Source organism: Pongo abelii, chromosome 1 (genome assembly GCF_028885655.2).
Source record: "Pongo abelii isolate AG06213 chromosome 1, NHGRI_mPonAbe1-v2.0_pri, whole genome shotgun sequence".
Lineage (NCBI taxonomy): Eukaryota > Metazoa > Chordata > Mammalia > Primates > Hominidae > Pongo > Pongo abelii.
The window spans coordinates 84,890,405-84,904,233 of record NC_071985.2 but is presented as its reverse complement, the minus strand read 5'-3'; the positions used below and the strand labels follow the sequence as shown (position 1 = coordinate 84,904,233).

Sequence of the window (13,829 nt, the reverse complement as noted above, 5' to 3'; positions counted from 1 at the left end):
GGAATTCTAGACTCCACTTCCCCATCCATGCAGCTTAAGTGTGGGCCCTGTAGGATGAGTTTCAGCTATAAAATGAGATGCATTCAGACTGTGTTTGAAAATCCTTCCAGTTCTAAACACAATGATGCTATATGTCTTATTGTTCCTTCCCATGATACCCACAAAATCAGAGCCCATTCTGCAAAGAAATCAGTGACAGCTCTGAGATGCTGCACACCTTTTCTGTTCTAACAGCTGTTCTGTGTCTCTGGGTTGTCTGGCAGTAAAGTCCTCTTGTACAGAAAACAAGAGAAGCCTTCAATCTCCAAGGTGAACACATGCTTATGGGCTTCCTCGGGAAAATTATGACAGAGCCTGAGGACCAGCTGTTCACCATCTCCACTGAGGAACAAACCAAAAGGAATGGGCTCAGCCTGATGGACTAGGACTTAGGCTAGAAGTAGGGAAGCATTCTCAGCCAGGATGGGTTATTAAACACAGCAACGGGTGACTAAGGAAAGCGTGTAAGCTTCTTTTCCAAATGCCTTTATTGGCCCAATGGACCCTTGTCTGCCTGTGGTGGCTCAGTTGTCTGGGTACAGATTTGGGTAGGAAGGACAGGGGCTATGAGACATCCTTCTTTTGCCAGCCGTGTGACACTGCTCCCTGGTGTTGATCAGAGATATAGACTAGTTAATTAAGAAAATTATAGCTCCTCATTTTGGCCAGTAAAGAAAACACAGCCCAAGGCTTATCCAGACTTACAGGCTAAAATCCAAGGGGAGGCAAGACCCCTGAGTGGTTGCTGTACAGGGGGAAGTGGAATTGGCATGAGGGCCCCTGTCTAGAGTCCAGGGGCCTGGGTTGACTCATACTTCCACTGCTTTCACAATCTCTGTGTGAATGAACAACCTGCTACTTAAAACCCCTGAATCTTAATTTCCCCCTCTGTAAAATAGGCTCAGTAATTCCAATCTTGGAGGCTTCTTGTGTCTGATAATTTATGTAAAGGCACAGAGTATGTGGACACTCAATAAATGTCAGCTTCCTTGTTTACTTCCTGGTAGACTCTGGATCTGTGCAGGAAGTGCCCTGATAGACTGCAGAAATCCCACCTGAAAGATAGGAGCCAGGGAAGAGCCAGGGTGGGTCTGACATGCCAGTTTGTTTGATGGACCATATATTAGCCTAAATTACTCCAATTCTGACAATACCTGGACAACAAAAGACCACAGGTTTCAGAACCAGAATCTGAGGTTCTGGCACTTGGCTTTGCCTTGGGAAAGTTACTTTAGTCCTCTGTGCCTCAGTTTCCCCTGATTTCGTAAAAATAAAATGAGAGCATCCAGAGTAGAAGGGAGAGTGCCCACCAAGTACCAGACACCAGACTCTGCATATTCCATTTTTGTAAATTAATCCTCACAAGAATCCTGCAGGGTTATTGCTATTAAGTGATTTTACAGATGAAGAAACTGAGGTTCAAAAAAGTAAATTACCAGAGATCATATAGATTATGTTTGACCAGGATTCAAACCCAGCCCACTCGGCTCTGAAAACAAGCCCCTTTCCAATCTTAAAGACCTCACAGAGGTGTTCCGAGCATTTACAAGACTGTATCTGGAAATAATTAGAAAAAAGTAAATGATAATATTACCCTATAAGTGATGTTTGGTGCTGAAAGAGAACAATTCTTGAGTACCACAGAGTCCAAGGTAAATCCAGATTAATTCATCCATCTCTCTGCCCCCTCTCATCACCCAGTCAGATTAAAATGCAGGGGGTAAATACAATTGGAATTAATATTAATAATATGTTAATAGAATAAATCAAAAGAGTCCCCTATTATGCTTGATAATAGGAAACATGGGAGCTTCAAAGCAAACTGCTAATTATCTGCACTGCCTTCTACCCCACTGGCTAACCAGTTGCCCCAAGTAGCACAGAGTGGGCTTCCTTCCGTAAAATCCACCTGATCTGGTCCAGTCATCATATTCTGAAGATAGTTCAGGGGCAGAATATGACCAGTGACTTTAGAAATTCTCTTCACACATGAGATAGTCCATTTCTCTAAAGGACTAAAAAAACTGACCTCTCTCTCCCTCTATTCCTGGTAGGTAAATCGGAGCTCGGACTACACTTCTCGGACTAGACCTCTCCTAAAAGAAAGAAGCCCAGATTCAAGAAGTAATTTGCCAAAAGGGAGGCGGTGACAAGACTGGGCTGGAATTGGGCCCTCAGGGTGAGTTACAACTGTGAATTCTTTTGTTCCTTTGTGTCCCAGAGCACTGGTATGCTCCAGTTATTCATCTGGGAAGGGTGAAGGTGGGTCCCTCTGCCCAGGTCTCCCAGCCCAAACATTCCAGGATTCACTCAACTCCCAGGCAACACCTCCTACAAGGGCCACACCAGCCCTGTGAGCCATGCTTAATACAGAGTTTTATTGAGGAATACTCTAACTCAACAAATTTATTTTAAAAATCTATTAGGGGAAAATTATTCATGTTCCAAGATGGATCTTGGCTTTGCAAAAAAAAATAATAATAATAAATAAATAAAAAATAAAAACAGACTGACGTACTATATGCCTTATATTTCTCTAAAGACTCTTTTATTCCAAAATTCCGATTTATAGACAATTTCCCAGGAATGCTGCTATTGTGTAAATCAAGGTCCACTTGTCCTGAGAGTGAGCTTCCCAGCCAGGGTGCCTTGTTTGGTTGTATAGTTGTAGAGCCAGATTGCGTTATTCATTAACTTCCTGTATGAAAACCGAATAATAAAACTGAAGTGTGTTAAACAAATCCAGATGAGGGGGTTTAAATCACCTCCAAGTCACTAGGCTGAAAACCGCTGTCATTTCTCCTGGAAAAAATATTCTCTACCTTGCTCTAGCACCACATTATTAAATGGAGATAACAGTATTTATGCCCTTCCCAAGGGGTAACAGGGATGGACAGCTCTCCTGGGTTGGGCCTGCTTGGATGAGGAAGTGACAAGCAGTGGGGAAACAGGTAGGTGGCCCCCAGAGTCTACTTCCAGCCCTGTGATTCCAAAACATGCACAGAGATTAGGGGCAGAAAGGCGTCTCGGGATGAGAAAGTGTGGTCTGGAAGAGGCAGGAATGTTTCTGTGACTAGCTATGGGAGTCAAACCCATCACCCTTTGTAACAACCGCTTAGCTCTTATTTCTCCCCAGGGATTTACGTGTGAGCGAACAGCAGGCAGCTGTCTCCTCGGCCGCGGCTGAGCCGCGGCCGCCACAGGGAACTACAAGGCAACGTGAAGCCTGCGCTAGAAAAACCGCTCCTGGGCCGGTCCTGCAAGCAGCCAAGATGCGGTTAAAGATTCCAATTCTGATGGGATCCCATGTCTCCTAGGTTACAGCTGAGGACTGTGTTTTCCTTTATTACAACAGAAAATGTGTGTTCCCCAGGGACTGTTCAAACATCTGTATGAGGTACATCGTGTGTGTGTGCGTGTGTATGCGTGTTTGCGCGCCTGTGCTCACACATACGCTCAGGCGGCAGCTATCATGACCTGGCTCTTCAAATAACCCTCTCCAGGTAGTTAAAATTCATGGTGCCTTATTGCTGTTCCAGCAGCCAATCTGCTACAGATGTGTGGTAGTGCAGTTGCATTTGAAGCAAACAGTCTCAGAAGTCTAATTAAAATAGAGGAAGTGATCTCCTCCTCAAATTTCCTTTAGATTTAACTCCATAAAAAATCACTAGGTAATATCCAATTGGCAGAGTGAATCATCAGAGCTGGCAGCTGGGCCAAGCAGGCAGAGCAAACAGACTTCTGGCCCCTGCTGGGGGTGTCTTATGTAACACCCACACCAGAGACTCCAGCCTCCTTGCCCTGTGCCTTCAGCTAATCTTTTGTGGTCACATTTATGAAGCTATGATTATATGTCCATCTGGAGTTGGGAGGGGGTAAGGGTATTGTTGATTCACCCTAAAATCCACTGACCCAAAGTCACTGAAATGTGTGCTCAAGTGCTTTTCTCTGATTATTGATTAAAAAAAAAGAGAGAGAGAGAGAGCCAGTTGCCTGGATATTCACACAAGCAAAATGGCACTACAGATCTAGTTATCCCAAAGGGAGACCCTTCGTTTGCTGATATGAGCATTTCTAGCATGTGTTTGGAACCATTTGTCACCCACATCTAGCCCAAGAGTCAGATGCAAAATGCCCCAGAAACTGGTTTGGGATGAATTTAAACTCCCTCTGAAGAAGTGTTGCCAAGGCTCCCTGGCTTCAAATCTTACCTACCTCTTCTCCCATAATAAGTTTAAAGTAATTCAGTATGTAAAATGTTCATGTTTCCAGTGTCCAAAATCTCAGGGTTGACAATGAATTTACCTGAATAGTCATTGGGTGCACATAATCACACATCACTGCTGAGGGCAGGAACTGCCGTGTAGCACAAGAGGCTCTGGATACGGAGTCAGAGGGCTGAGTCAGGTTGGAGGATTGGCTGCTCCAAGACAGCTAATTTTCCCCAGGGCTTCATTATTCATCTGGGAAACGATGGCACCCACCCTGCCTGCCTTAGACAGCTGTTGTGGGGTTAGATCTGATAGAAGTACTTTGCAAACTCTAAAGCCTCTGGTGTGCATTTAAGCTCTCAGCAGTCATACTGAGGATCAGCCAGCTTCTATGACATAGCCCGGTCTAGGCAGTTTTCAACCCTGGCTGGTGAACTTCTGAAACACTAGTGAAGCACAGGCCCATCCTTAGGGAGTCTGATTTCATTGTGCAGTTGGGCTAGTAGAAAGGAAACTGAGGTAGGTGACAGATTTGGGCCTCCCTTTCAGTAAACATACACTGCACATTTGGACCTGAGACGTGAAGCCCTCAGTTTATGTATCGGTTAAATGGACATCATAATGTCTACGTCTGGCTCCCCTATTCATTTCATTGATGTTTACTGACTATCTACTATACTCATTTCTTATGGTCACTGTAAAAAATTACCTGAAAATTGGTGGCTTAAAACAACAGAAATTTATTCTCTCGCGGTTCTAGAGACCAGAAGTTGAAAATCCGTTTCACTAGGCTGAAACAAAGACATCAGCAGAGCTATGCTCCCTCTAGAGGCTTAAGGGAAGATTCCGTTCCTTGCTGCTTCTGGCTTCTGGTGGCTGCCAATGCCAACATTCCTTGGCTTATGGCCACATCACACCCATCTCTGCCTGTCTTCACATTGCCTTCGTGTGTGTGTGTGTGTGTGTGTGTGTGTGTGTGTGATTGTAAAATGTCTCTATTTATAAAAACCCTTGTGATAGCATTTCGGGCCCACCCAGACAAACCAGGATTATGCCCTCATCTCAAGATCCTTAATTTAATCACATGTACTAAGATCTTTTGGACCTGATGTCTTTGGGGGACATTTTCAGTCTACTATGCCTTTTATGGATCAGACATTGTGCTAAATGCTGAGAACATAGCAGATAACAAGACCCTATTGTACTCCAAAGGAATGAAGGATTATTAAGGATCACAGACTCTCAGATTTGGAAAAGACATTAGAACTGCGGTTCTCAAAGTGTAGTCTCTGGACCACCAACATCACCGGAGAATTTGTTGGAAAGGTAAATTCTTGCCCCCCACCCACCTTCTGAGTCAGAAGCTCAATGGTAGAACCCAGAAGTCTGTGTTTTAACAAGCTTTCCAGGTGATTCTGATGCACACTAATGTTTGAGAACCACCAGTCTACTGGGAATGAAGTTTTTTATTTTAGTGTTCTTTCCCCAGCATCTCTGCTAAATTATATCCAGCTTTGGCTTAAATACTAACAATTTATATACCTGCCCACTGCATTGCTTACTGTTAAAATGGTTAAAAATGGCTCAGAATTAGTAACATAAGATCTAAAATTATTACCATTAACCCTACAAACACCAGACATCACCAACATTCTCCACCTTAGCAACAGTTTCAATTTGCACAACCCATGCTTGAGTAATTAAGCAGCTAATGATTAAATGCCAACTTCTGGTCTAGAGCACTGTCCTGGGCACAGAAAGGAATACAGAGGGATATAACACACAGATTCTGGCTTTAAGGATGTGATGATGAAAATGGAGAAACCCATCAAAGGCATGTGAAGTGCTGATGGAAAGTAGCAGCAGATACCTGTACCTGGCTTAGAGATGAAGAGGAGAGTTCAGTCTGGGCTTGCCTCTTTCCATCTGTTACATTCCAGCTGACTGAATTTGGGCCCATCATTTTACCTCTCTGTGGTTCAGTTTCTTCATCCAGAAAGTGAGGCAAATAAACTGGAGCCTGTCTAATCATCTATGACTCTGAGTACAGCCAGAAGTGCTACCAGAATTCAAAATAATGATAATGCCTAATACGGAATGAGTTGGGGCAAGTACTGGTTTAAAACTTTGTGATTCATTTATTCTTCATTTCAACCCTGAGAGGTTCTGGCATCATTTCCATTTTATAGATGGGAAACTGAGGCACAGAAAAATTTTAAATTACTTTCTTCAGATCATACAGCTAACAAGTAGCAAAGCTGGGATTTGAACCTGTACTCTTAACAATATGCTATATGCCTGCTCACCATGGACTAAGGCAGGCAGAGATGCATCAGGAAGGCAATCTAACTTACTTCTGGCTTTAAAAGACTGCCAAAGTGAACCAACAGTAAAAAGCAGAATTTGGAATCGTGTTACAATAGGATGCTAGATTTTTTCTTTTTTTAACAAGTGGATCAAAATAAGTGTGGCTACTGGGAACATGTCTTTCGCAGTAGCTCAAGACTCATAGTTACCTATTCAGAAAACATTTGTTTTTATTTTTAAAGATCTGGGAACCACACAGGTAAAAGCTGGAAGCAAAGCTCCGGAAAGTGAGTCAGAAGTAGTAGGAGTTGTTATGTATCAAAAGGCAGGGAGGGAAAGAAAAGATATGAGAGATATATGAAGTGGCTATAAGGCTCATATGGAGAAGAGCGGGTGGCCTCCAACCAGGAGGGTCACCTGTGTGGCAGGATTATTGAGACTGTGGCATCAATCTGTGCACCTATCAGCTAACAGGCCTGACTGGTTTGTACATTAAAATGCCTGAGGATGAAAATTATTTCAGTTTATTTCCTCCAAGTAGGCAGCATTCATTTGCTCATTCTCTGAAATTTTATGCTATATGTTGGAACTCAGAGATGAACAAGACCCAGGGAATTGGAACAGATAAACAAATACAACCCAGGGCTATAGATTTTCCACTCCAGTCTGTTGTCTTGGGCTTTACCTACTTGTCACATTCATTGTCTTCATAAAAAACTTACTGGGGGCCAGGCGCGGTGGCTCATGCCTGTAATCCCAGCACTTTGAGAAGCTGAGGTGGGCAGATCACGAGGTCAGGAGATTGAGACCATCCTGGCAAACATAGTGAAACCATGGCTCTACTAAAAATACAAAAATTAGCCAGGTGTGATGGTGCATGCCTGTAATCGCAGCCACTCAGGAGCCTGAGGCAGAAGAATCGCTTGAACACAGGAGGTAGAGGTTACAGTGAGCCGAGATTGCACCATTGTACTCCAGCCTGGAGACAGAGAGAGACTCCATCTCAAAAAAAAAAAAAAAAAAAAAAAAAAAACTTACTGGATTATAGCTGTATGCAAGACACTAGACCAGATGTCCTCAGGGAAGCAAGGGCTTAAGAAGACCCAGTTCACTGAGTGTTCCTTCGATTTGAGTTTTATTTTTCACGGGCCATATAGACAGTGCACAATCAACTAACATTGGATAAATGTGTAAATGTTTAAAATAGCACTTTCACAAATAATATTTGGTCCTCAAAATACCCAACTGAACCAGGTAGTAGTAACATCCCTGTGAGCAAGTCACATTACTACTCTTACCTCAGTTTTCTCATCTGTAGAATAAGAGAATTGGTCTACAAGATTATTAAGACCTTTTCCAGCTCTGTAAGGCTGTGATTCTCTGCATTCGAACTAAAACTCAGAGAGCAAAAGAGACCTGAGAACATTACACCTAATAAGGATAGTTCATAATTGTTAAGCATGTTGTGTGTTATAGTCCATTCAGGCTGCTATAGCAAAATGTCATAGACGAGGCAGCTTAGAAACAACAGACGTTTATTTCTCAACAATTCTGGAGGCTGGAAAGTCCAAGATCAAGGCAGATTCAGTGTCTGGTCAGGGCCCATTTTCTGGACAGCACTTTCTTGCTGTGTCTTCACAGAGTAGAAGGGATGACCAGCCTCCCTCAGGCCCCTTTTATAAGGGCTCTAATCCCATTCAGGAGGGCTCAGGCCTCATGATCTAATCACCTCCCAAAGCCTCCACCTCCTAATACCATCATGTTGGAGGTTAGGATTTCAACATGTGAATTTGGGAGGACATAAACATTCAGGGCATAGCATTCCATATGCTGGATACTAAGGAAAGTACCATATAAGAGTTTTCTCACTGATCTTCATTAGAGCCCTATGAAAGAGATGGGCACTATCATTAGGTCCGTGTTCTACAAATGAGGGAACTGAAACACAGAGAGCTTACACACCTTGTGCAAGGTAACACAGCTGATCAGTAGGGACTAAGGTGGAACCAAAACCAAGTCTGACCCTAGCAACTGCATTTCTAACCACCACACCATCTGGTCAGCCCTGCACGGGAAGTGACCATGCTGACTTAGGACACAAGCCTAGATACTGCAGTTACAAGCCCAGGCTCTTTCAGCTGAACCACTCACACACAGTATTTTCAAGTGACTGTGACTCCAGCGGTTGCACTAACTCAACCATACTTGATGGTAAATTATAAGCAAAGTGCCGGAACAGCCAGTAATAGGTTGATAAATTTCAAAAGAGGTCATGCCCAGAGTAAGCCATAGTTGGAAAGTTTGGCCAGGACACAGAGAAACAAGAACACTTAGCTCCTGCTGATGGTAGTATAAACCACCACAGCCCCTCTGGGATGACAATCTGCGAAATCATCAGAAACCTCAAAAACATACAGATCATTTAAATCCGGCAGTTTCTCTTCTAATAATTTAAGTTAAACAATTATTGCCTAAGTTTGTTTCTTTTTGACCCTTTAGCAGTTAAGCCTTTGAGTATCTGATAAAAGCTATGGTCCTTCTCCTTATAAAAATCACATGCGGGCCGGGCATGGTGGCTCATGCCTGTAATCCCAGCACTTTGGGAGGCCGAGGCAGGCAGGTCACTTGAGGTCAGGAATTCAAGAACAGCCTGGCAAACATGGTGAAACCCCATCTCTACTAAAAATACAAAAATTAGCCAGATGTGGTGGCACATGCTTGTAATCCCAGCTACATGGGAGGCTGAGGCAGGAGAATCCCTTGAACCCGGGAGGCAGAGGTTGCAGTGAGCCGAGATCATGCCAGTGCACACCAACCTGGGTGATAGAGCAAGACTCCATCTCAAAAGAAAAAAAAAAAATCACACGCACATAACATTTGCATGCAATTATAGAGGATGCACTGATGTTGCTCTGAAGCCCATCTGTAAATTTCAGCTATAAATACCTAAAAAGAAATCACTGATGTTCAATACCTGAATAATATGGTATAAGACTTCAATTTAATGCAGGATTTAAACTGATGTTGGAAATGTGAAAGAACTTTTAATGACATGGGAAAGTGTTCACGGTAATTGTTAAATGAAGAAGCAGATTATAAAATAAGATGTAGAAGATAATCCCCACTAAAATATATAGGCAGGAAAAAAGAAAAAAAAATCTAGGAGGCTAACTACCAAAACATTAACAGTGATTATTTATAGATAGTAAGATGATGGGTAATTTTTGTTTGTTCTTTATTGTTTTTTCATAAGTTCCAAATTTGCTGTAATACATAGGTAGCCCTATTATAATCAGATATAAATATTTTGTAAAGAGACATAACCTAATGACATCACCTTGACAAACTTGAAGATTCATTTTTTCCCAACCTCCAGATATAAGATCCCAGCCTTCCCAAGGAAAGGGCATCTGTGTCAAAGCCACCTAACTGAAATCAAAGTACATGATCAGTGGATGCTGGTACATTCTACATACTTGTGTGTAAAAGTGGAGATACTTTTCTCCCCTTTTAGGAGACAGGGTGAAACAATAGGTATTAAAACCATAAGCAGAAAGGTGAGATTGTCCCTGCTGTTTAAGGAGAGGATTCCCCCAACTGCTAGATCTCAGTCACATGCCCAGGAGAAAACTACCTCCCAGAGGCAGACAGGAAAAGAACTGGGATGAACATAAAGTTCATGTTGCTGTTAGAAGCAAATCGAACAGATGGGCCTGGAATCTGCACACCAGGTCTGGGGTGCCATCCTGGACTACAGGAGGGGATATTGCATACTTATTCTTCTCTCGCTCTAAATATTTCTTTGGCCAGAAAAGGTTTGTTGGAAACCATTGTAACCTTTAGAAAACTGATTAAAAGTCTGGTTTAGCAATCCCACTCAAAATATATACATATACAGAAACTGATGCACCAATCAAACTAGCTATATTTCCCAACATATCTCCCCTCCTTCGTCTATCACACTGTGTCCATCCTTACATACTTTTCAAAAGACATGGTGAAACGGTGAGCACCAAACATGCGTGTTTCTCAAAGTGCAAGTCTCAGATACAGCAAAATCTTCCTACAAAAGAGGGGGCCTGGCTTGAGTTTGAACAACAAAGAGAAATTAAACCATTGAGGAAAAGTGAGAAGGGTGTTACAATCAGGGGAAGCACACATGCAAGGCACAGAGACACATACTACAGTGTGAAGAGTGAGGCAGGGAATGGCACAGGAGCAGGCCCCGCAGGGCACACTACAGTGAACCTTCTCAAGGGAGAGGCACCTTCACACCCTGCAAAGTGTTCTGTGTGCCCAGTTGCATGTGGCTCAGTGGAGAAGGGCCTGCTCTTAGAAAGTCAGTTCAGGTATCACGTTGACTGTGTAACCTTCTTCAGTGTCCCCATTCAGAATTAACTGCTCCTTCCCCTTGCTCCCTCAGACACTCTCTTCATACATCTAGTGTGGTATAAATGGCAGATGTCTGGGCCCCACCCGAGGTTCCTATATCAGACCTCATTTAATGGGATCTGGGCCTCTGCCCCTTTTCCCTCTCACATCTGCTGTTTCTTGTGTGAATGAACAGATATCTCAGGGTGAACAAGGCTTCCTGAACTGGCTAATGTTGCAAGCAATGTATTTTTATATTTTTGTTTTAAAGAATGCACATTTCCTTTCCATTATTGTGTGTATTACAAGAAAGGCATGGGGTTTAATTTTGCTTGATTTAGCAAGAAGGTGGACCCATATTTAGCAAAAGTGTTAGCCAAAAGGCTTCTGCATTTGTAGCAAGTTCCTTGGGTGAGTTAGATTTACAGGAAGGTACACAAACTCCTAACAGGTGTCCTGGTCTGAGTGCAATCACAGTTCATTTTCTGTGTGTCCGTCTCCCCCATCAGACTGTGAAGGAAGTGGATGTCTTAGACATCTGCAGAGCTCAGTTTCCAGCACGGTGCTTGGAACACACTAGGTCCTAAATGAATGAGCATGTGAAACTCCCTGTCTCTACCTCTGTTCACTCAAACCCTTCCCACTTCTGCCCTTGTGTTCACCCAGGTGCTGGAAATCTCTTTCCTTCAGAAATTAAAATAAAGACTGTCTACCCTAGCAGCACACTAGAATAACCAGGTGAGTTTTTAAAAAGTCAGATGCTCAGGCCACATCCCTAGAAATTCTGGTGTAATTGATCCAGGAAGGGGCTCGGCATTAGTATTTTCTAAAGCTTCCCAAGGAAGGAATATTGTATCCTTTATCTCAGCTGGAAAACATGGGGCTGAAAACAGCCCTGGAAGTCTGGATTCTTAGTGGAAGTTGAAACAGTCTAAAACAAAGTCTCTGGCTGTCCTCAGTTTGCACTTAAGAAGCAGAACACTCAACGCTGAAAAGCAAGATGGCGAGCAAAGGTCTTATATGGCCTCCACACTCCAGATGGAGACAGTGGGGATCAGGATGGGCTAGTGGCTAGAGTCTAGTAGAAATAGAAAGGGGTTCCCAAGAGACTCCAGGCCCCAACATCGAGCTTTTATTGTGACTTCCAGGGCTGTGTCCCAAATGACCCTTTCTGAGACCCTCCACAACCAGCCTCCAGGGAAGCCTGTGAACCAGGGAGAAGAAGGCTCACTCTACTGAGCCACTGCCAAGCTTTGGAGTCAGCGTAACTGAGCCCCATCATCGGCATCAATGCTTCATAGCTGTGGGAACTCAGGCAAGTCATTCAGCCTTTCAGATTCCTCATCTATAAAATAAAAATAACAAAACCCAGTCCACTGCATCAAGCCGTGAGGCTTCAATGTGACAATGTATGTCAAATGTCTGTCACATTAAAAGTTAATTCTTGTTTCCTAAGCCAGGAAAGCAGACATGTGGCATAAAGACAATGCAAGATGTTCTTTGAAGAAGTAACCTTACAGGACTTGAAAGAAATAAACTTGAGATAAGAGTTGAAACCTAAAATGTGCCAGAGGGGCATCTCCTTGGGTGCAAGTACCCAAGCTCAGGGCTGATTCTCTTTCTGCTCATTAGAGCCCGCCAGCGCCTCAGTGCAGGTGTGCTTTCCTCTGGCCAGACTGGTTTTTATGCAGCTATTTGCGGAGATGAGAGCTGATTTACTGCCGGTGAGGACCTCCATCACTTGAAGGCTGAAATGACTCTGGGGGCTCAAGAGCAACTTTTCAGCTGAAAGGCTTGCAGGCCCGTCAGGGAGAAAGTACAGCCTGGGGCTGAGGCAGCCATCAGGGACAAAGGGAGGAATTCAGCACAATTGGCCACACAGTTCTAAATGGCGAGCAGGACGTGCTGCTATGGACACACACAGTCAGGTGGTCCAGGTGCAAGAACACACAATTAACCGGGGGCTGAAAGGGCTGGGAATGATATTTTACCTGCCATTCTGGATTTTGGCAGCTGACCCCTGTCCAGGGCCGAGGCAGCTGGCCCATGTGAAATGCTGCCACATCATCTGAGATCATCTCTTGACAGTGTTCCAAAAGAAACCGAGGTGGCATTTTCTGTTATGAACCCACATAAGGTGTAACTTCCCTGTAAAAGGAGCCTCCAAGGCCTACAGAAAGGACTGTAGCTTTTAGAAACAACCAAAATAACCAAGAATTATAAATTTAGCAAATTACCCTACAGAACATTGGACAGCCACTAACAATAATGAGTGAAAGACTGCAGAATTACAGAAGGTGCTTATTTTATAAGGCAGCATATTAAAACAATACAAACAGTATGATTTCAGCTATATGAAGTGTCTGCATGTGAGAAGAGATCAAATACTGAGCATGTGTTATATACTAAGCTGTCTTCAATAATAATTTTATTTAACCCTACAACAACTCCAAGAGGTATTTTTATTATTCCCATTTTGTAGATGATAAAAATGAAACTCAGAGAGGCTAAATAACTTGTCCAAGGGTAGTATGTTTCAGACCCACGACTTTAACAAAACCAGCATCCTTCTGGTACATCTCAGCCCCAGATGCCTGATTCTTCCTCTTCTCTTCAGTATCTGCTCTCTGACAAGAATGCTGTAATGGATATTTACGCATCAGTATAAATTTAAACCATTACTTCTCTCTGGATGTTTAAGAGTAAAATGAAAAGGAAAGCTCCCTTTTTAATGGATCTGAGGCTTCAATAAGCAGCTAAAGGAGTCCAGCGCCCCTCCATTCTTGTAGCCAGTCCTAGCTGGATGGCTGTTTGGGGATCAGGAAGGCAGGGAACCTAAGTTCTCTATTTCCTGCCTAGACACTGGCCATGAGGCCATGCTCTCTATCCTGGAAAGCCCTT

The 13,829-nt window shown here is 43.3% G+C and overlaps 1 protein-coding gene and 1 long non-coding RNA gene across 5 annotated transcripts in view; one reads left to right on the top strand and one right to left on the bottom strand.

Annotated features, from left to right (window-relative positions):
• LMX1A (LIM homeobox transcription factor 1 alpha) overlaps nt 1–13,829 on the bottom strand; it is a 156,614-nt gene that overhangs the window by 85,345 nt on the left and 57,440 nt on the right. The gene's annotated exons all lie outside the window — the stretch shown is intronic.
• On the top strand, nt 5,419–12,292 carry LOC129049007 (uncharacterized). Its single transcript, XR_008511714.1, has 3 exons — nt 5,419–5,576; nt 11,595–11,666; nt 12,077–12,292. It is a non-coding gene; the product is annotated as an uncharacterized LOC129049007 (long non-coding RNA).